Source organism: Terrapene carolina, unplaced genomic scaffold, assembly GCF_002925995.2.
Source record: "Terrapene carolina triunguis isolate 2854851 unplaced genomic scaffold, T_m_triunguis-2.0 Scaffold38, whole genome shotgun sequence".
Lineage (NCBI taxonomy): Eukaryota > Metazoa > Chordata > Testudines > Emydidae > Terrapene > Terrapene triunguis.
Genome location: NW_020664389.1, coordinates 10,538,746 through 10,545,972, shown reverse-complemented (window position 1 = coordinate 10,545,972; position 7,227 = coordinate 10,538,746).

Sequence of the window (7,227 nt, the reverse complement as noted above, 5' to 3'; positions counted from 1 at the left end):
CACCTGCGGCAATTCGGGGGTGGCAGGTCCCTCACTCCCAGTGGGAGGGAGGGACCTGCCGCGGGACGGCCGGCGGGGGGGGGGGGTTTTTTTTTTTTTTTTTCCAATTGCTGCCGCATTGGCGGCAGAAATGCTGGAGCCGGCCCTGCCAGGCACCACTCTTCTAACACTGGGTTACATTGTTTATCAAGAGTGCTGCTGGCATGGCAGGTCTTGGTGCTGAAGGGAGAGGCGGTCATTAAGATAACATGAGCCCAACTCATTTAGAGCTTTAAAGATCCAAAGCAGGACCTCAAATTGTATGTGGTAGTTATCTGAGCACTGGGATGCTGTGTTCTCAGAGACCTCTCTTGTTTAGCAGGTGGGCTGTAAATGGTGCTCTTTCAGTTTATGTTGTTTCATTCTTAGGTACAATGTGTTACAATAATCAAGCATGAAGGTTTTGATTCCCCTGGTCCAGCATTCTGTTGCACGAAATTGTCCTATTTAACACTGACAAAATGGGTTAAACATTTTGGAGGTGCATAGAATGCAGAGAGGAAAAGTGTGGAAGGAAGAGACAGGAAGGGAACCCAAAGACTTTAAGCTAATAGACATTTTTTTAACAGAGATAAAGGGAGCGGATTTTAGGGATATAATTTTGCAAACAAGAAAAAATAGTCACTAGGAAACTTGGCTAAATCCTCTTCAAACAAAACAGGGATTGCAACTGAAGCAAAGGGTTTAAATTACATCAAGAGATACCAAAAACAAATTCTTGTGAAGGAGAGAATTATGTAAATTGACGATGAAGTGGTGAGCAGTTAGGACAGTGGAATTAACATATATTGTTTAAGTGTCATGCATGTTGGACCAGACAGTCTTATTTTATTTGCTGAACTTCCTTCTGTTCTTTAGTCTAAATGGAAATGATTTCTATAAACCCCATCTCCAAGAAACAACTGATGATACAGGCATGCTGCAGTTGGTTGGTTGCACCTGTTCCAGTAGGGTGGAAGGAGGGAAGAAGGGCCACAGGAAGTAAGACATGAGCTGTCGCAAACTAGGGAGCTGTGGAATGGACATAATGGACCAGATTTTCAAAGTTGGTGCCCAAACTTGCCCCAGCAAAATATACACACACATCTGTTTGGAGCACAAATCCCTGTGCATACAAAATGGATACCTGTGTATGCATTACTCGTTTTCATACATAAATGCATGTGTTAGAAGTACAGTGACATTTATGTGCATATTCTGTGAGTTCCGCTTAAGCACCAACCTTAGAAAACATGGTGCAAAGTTATTTATGGGTGTGTCTTCATTGCACCTGGGAGGTGTGATTCGCAGTATGGGTAGACAGACTCGCACTAGCTCAGCTCAAGCTAGCATGCTGAAGTAGCAGTATGGAGGCTGCAGCATTGGCAGCGCATAAGGTAGCCACCCAAATTCAAGCCCATCTTGTTTCCTGGGTCCAAGGTCAGGCAACTAGCCCAAGACATCTGCAGTGCCATAACGTTCACATTCCTATTTTTAGCAAGCTAGCTTGAGCAGAGCTAGCAGGAGTCTGGCTATCCATGCTGTGAATGATACCTCCCAGCTGCAATGTAGACATACTCTATAAGGCTCAAACGGATGTTTTAAATGATTCATAATGAGGGACAGCTCCTGTTTCAGAAGGCTAAAAATACGGCATAAAAACAAATATACAAAAACAATGTCCATCTGGAATTAGCTCAGTGGTTTGAGCACTGGCCTGCTAAACCCAGGGTTGTGAGTTCAATCCTTAAAGGGACTACTTAGGGATCTGGGGTAAAATCAGTACTTGGTCCTGCTAGTGAAGGCAGGGGGCTGGACTCGATGACCTTTCAAGGTCCCTTCCAGTTCTAGGAGATAGAATATCTCTATTCATTTATTTTTATTTTTTTCTATGCATTCGAAGAGAGAAGATGCTAGAGCCTGACGAGGACTCAGAATTGGATAGATCGGGGGACAGGAAAGACAGTTTGTTTCTCAGAATGCCATGCCATCTTGCCAAGTACAGAAATCCAGCTGTGGTGTGAAGGCTAGTGTTCATTTTACTTAGCTATGAGTGCAATATTCATCATATTTTCTAAACGAGATTAATGACAGAGGTGTAGGTGATGAGCTAAGGTCTGAGTCTAATCAAAATGAACAAAATGCTGTGATAAATAAATCCATGTTTTTGGAGCTCTGGAAAAACAGGAGTTTGTGGGAATATAGTTTGCAGTCAGTGTGGCCAAAAATTGACAGAGAAAATTAAAATCTGTTTTGTCTGTCAAATACTGGAATTTTCACTGATACATGGATTCTGAGAGTCCTGAAGATAACAAATGACTTGGGGGATCATGACCACCCTCTCTTTCTTTATAGCTAGGTGGGAAGGGGGTCCACAAACTTTTGTTGTTTTAATATATGATCACAGTATGGAAAAGGCTGAGAACCACTGCTCTGGTAGATAATATTAATTATAAAGGTTATTTGAATACTGAATTATTTCTGGAGATGGTCAATGTATTGTTCTATGGCAGGAAAAAGGTGAACATCAGCGAGAGATTTTGGCAGAAGGCAATGGTCACTTCTAACATGGGCACCGCAAATGGAGCTTCATCCTCACAACTCAGCACTTCTGCCCATGCCAGAGAGTGGTGATCTGCTACAAAAATACAGCTTTTTTTTTTCCCACCTAAAAAAGAGAAACAATGGTGAGCCTCATTCGTGACTTGCTCACTTCCAATCAAATGCAGTAGAACAGCAAGAGTCTACCATTGCCACCATGTAGCTGATGTTATGCACCTGGTGGCTGCTTCCTTAAGTGACCCCACTTCCTCCTCGACTGGCCTTCATGCTTATTGGCCCTTTGTTTTTCCCTGGTGAAGGAATATGGTTATGATGGTCATTCTTGCTGGCAGTAGCCATTTGATGTTACATGGTGGGTGCCCATGTGGCCACAGGACCATAGATGTTTCCCTGTCCCACGTGTAGAGGTGATTGCATAGAAAAGTTACCTGTGAATTCTGACATCCCCGCCTTCAGTTTTTGACCACACAGCAGATCCTTTGTTCCATGATCTTTAGGCTATAACATGTGCAAATTGTCTTCAGGCAAGGACCCATTCTGGTGCTCAAGCGTTCACTTCCCTCCTCGCTGCTGCTCATGCTGATTTTTGGTTTTGCTTCAGAATACCAATTTTTCTACAAATCTCCTGTTCTTTCCTTGCCTTCCAACACCACCATAACCAAACACACAAAGCAAGCATATAAATGATTGTGAGGTGACTGCAGCTGGTAGCAATGTGAGTATTCACACATGGTTATGCTGGCTTGTTCACCACTACACATTTGCAACAAATACACATTTGTGTGAATGAAACGCAGTTTGTACTAATGTTTGTGGAAAAATGAACAAAAAGCAATGCAGTTGCAATTCCTTCCCTGCTCCTCAAAACCCCACATCACTCCAGGGCTAAGCCCCCAAAAGGATGCAACTCAATTCCCTGCCCACCTACTCAGGAAGGAAAGTATTGGGTGTGCTCTCCCTATTTTATCCCCCTGACTCTGCCTAGGACCACGCATGAGAGTATGTGTGTATATGAGGTCTTACTCCCCCGTCCGGCTGCATAATGGTCAATTCAGTCTAGCCCTCATTTCAACAGCAAATGACACTAGTTATGCCCACAAAATTGCAGGTACAAAATAGAAGCTTATTTAGACTCAGCTCTGCTCCTCTTTCTTTTTGCAACCTTAGGCAAATCAATTCATCTTTCTGCGCTTCCCTCTTCCCACCCGTGAAATGGGGTTAATGCCCATCGTTGACAAGCACATTTTAATCATTGGATGAAAGTCATCATGTAGAAGTAAGGTGTTATTAATGAACTCAGAGCAAGTTCCATCTGTGCCTAGTGAGAAGTATATGAGCCATAACTGACTTATCAGGCTCTTTTGTAACATTTGCAAAATGCGAAAAGGAAAATCGATCCTTATTGGCTCCCGCAACTTTGGGCAATTACCTTGCAGCTGCAGTAACACTGAAGAAAGTTCAGTTCAATTTCTGCAAGCACTAGCCAAATGAGAATTGCAAGCAAAGCAACGAGCAGTGATTTCCTCCCCCTCTGTCCCCCCCCTCCCACCCGAAAGTAATGCTTCAGGCAAGGATTTCTGTCCTCGAAGACATGCTAAAAAGGGGAGAACTCTGAGCAATGGTTAGTGATTTCAGTGAATACTGCTGTAGGCACTTGTGGAGAGGCAATAATACAAATAAGAAGAGGAAATAGAGAAGAAACTGGGAATAATAAAGGATAAATAAGGCTATCAGCAATACATAATATTATAAAAATAAAGTGGGGATAAAAATATAGTCTTTCTGAAACAAAACAGGTTAAGAAGGATGTTGAACGATCTACCAAGATGCACCAGCGTTAATAATAATGTATTTTGGGATGGTTACATTATTGTTATGGTTTTGCTGATATTGCTCTTATTAGCTTGAAAATGGCTTTTGAATGTGTAATGCTCTTCCATTTAAAATCTGTCCAGCCTGCTGACACTCTCTGATCACACTGTTTATTCAAGGCCAGGTGTTTCATGAAACTGGCTTTAAATGCCAATAATGAAGCACCTTAGAGGTTCCGTGTCTCAGCACAGATGTGTGTATTTTTTAATCCTAAAATCTCTTGTGTGCTCAAATTTAGAGGTGTTTTTTTTTTAAATCAAGGAAAATAGCTTTCTTTGTCTAATGTTACCATCTTTCTCCTTACCTTTGAAAAAATCAGTAGGTTCCTTCAGAAAGAAAGGGATGTTATTTTCTATGCCTTATGATACCTTAGGTAAGATCTGCGAAGCAGAGAAGCTTTTATTCTCATTATGTTATATGTGGGAGCATTGTGAAATAATAAATCCCTCAGTGGTGCAGACTGAAAGATTTTCATTTCATCTTGAGATGTGCCAAAGTGCCTAGAAATAATTCAAGTAATTGGCAAACAGCTGTACTGTCAGGATCTTTCTGGTGCAATTTGGTCTTGAATCTTAGAGGGGCGCTAAAGAGTTCTGAAGTCATTTACCTTAACAGATGAATGACTGGGAACATTAAGAGACTTTTAGAGAAGCTGCTGGAGTGAAAACACAGGAGTAGTTTCTGATCTTGATGTCCTGGTAGAAGAAACACTTCTCTCTTTTATTTTTTCATGCATGACTCAAAACTTTTCTAATACATTGTGCTATGTGCCATGGAAAATAATGTGGTGGTTTTCTTTTCTCCAAGGGACTCTACCAGATGCTAGTATGCACCCAATAACAGAATTTTCACCAATACTTTAAATTATCATGAGGTGCGGCGCAATATAGCGGATGCTGTACATAGTGCAACATTGTAGATCAATAAATTAGCGCTGTAGTTAATACACATAAGAGCGAGTGTTGAGGATGTGGAGTATGTATCCATGAGGGTAGTCCCTTACTTGTTGGCATGTACAGTACTATTTAAGTGTGTAGAAGGGTGGGTATTCTAGGCCCCCATACCCTGATTATTTTCAGAGGTGCTGAGCACCTCCAGCTTCCCATTGTCTTCAGTTGACGGGTGCTCAGCACGTCTATAAGTCAAGCCATTAAAGTTTGCTACAGTATTGGTCTGATTCTCAAATCTGCCTTATACCCAGCAGCTCCCATTACCTTCTGTGGGATTCACAGATGCTTTTCACTTCTGAAAATCGGGGCATATAAGAACTTTCCTCCTCCCCCCTCCCAATTACCTATTATGTGAAGAGGAATTTTTGCTAGGAGTAGAAGTGTGTGTGTTGTTTTTGTGAGGATGTGTCACAGACTAAAATAACATCAGGCTCAAAATGTTTGCAAATGAGACAAGAACCAGGCTTTTAATTTATACAGTGGTTTGAATGGAGCAAAGGGGAATTTTGGACACATGACTTACATTTTATTTGTAATCTAATACTCTGTGTATATGGACAAGTGTACGGGCTTGTCGACATGGTGCAGCAAAGCACACCAGAGTAAAGCGTATTAATGTGCTGCACTGTAACTGCCCCTGTGTAGATCCCGCTGGCATGCTCTAAGAGGGGCCTAGATCGAGTACCCCAGCAGGGTCTCCGTGGGGCAATTAGAGCTCTTTACAAATCAGCCTTCTATTGCTGGCACCATGTAGATAAGTCCTATGCTATATCCCTTTCCTCCATCCTTTGTCCATCTAATCTACTAGGAAAGGACTGTTGTCTTACTCTGTCCAGTTCCTAGAACAACAGGACCTTGGTCTTGGGTGGGGAACTGTAGGCACTATCATAATAATAAATAACACATGTATTTTCTGTATGATTGTGGGAATTCAGCTCAAGAGAAAAGGAGTGTCATTTTAGAATTTCTGATGTTACATCATTTGAAAGAAAAAGTTAGGGTGACCAGACGTCCCGATTTTATCGGGACTGTCCCGATATTTGCTTCTTTGTCCCGCGTCCCGACCAATGTTTGGTCGGGACACTGGACAAAAAAGAAATTTTGCCCTCCGCTCTGGTGCTCGCGCCCCCCCCCGCCCCGGCTCCGCCCCCTCCTTCCCCCATTGGCTCCCTCCCCAAATCCCCGCCCTGGCTCCGCCTCTTCCCCAACCACGCAGCATTCCTCCTCCCTCCCAGGCTTGCAGCATGGCGGCGCAAGCCTGGAGGGAGGGGGTGGCGGCGGTGCCTGGATCCTGGAGCTGGTGAGTCAGCTCCGGCACCCAGGCACCGGGCGGGCAAAGGGGGGCTAGCAAGGGAGGGAGACAGGGGGCTCAGCTGTGAACCCCCCCCGCCGTGCCAGAGGGCTTCTGCCCGGGCTGCTGCACCCTGGGCCGGGAGCGCAGCCTGGAGGCTGCTCCAGCCCTGCAGCCCGCGGGGCAACGCGGTGGGTCTGGGCGGGGGCAGCGCGGAGCGGGCAGGGGCCAGGTGGGCGGCGCGGGGGCGTGGGCTGAATCCCTGCTGCTGCCAGGGAGCCCCGTGCCTCTCCCTCCCTCTCGCGGCTCCTTCCCGGAGGGACACCCCCCCCGGCCTGCCCCGCGCACATGCGGCGCGCGTCCAGCTGCTCCTTCCCAGCAGGAGGGAGACTAGGTGCAGGGGACACGCGCCGCATGTGGCCGGGGCAGCGGGAGGCGCGTCCCGCGGGGAAGGAGCCACAGCCACGAGCGGGAGGGAGAGGCGCGGGGCTCCCTGCTAATGCCCCAGGCCCCTTTAAAACTCTTTTTTTTTTT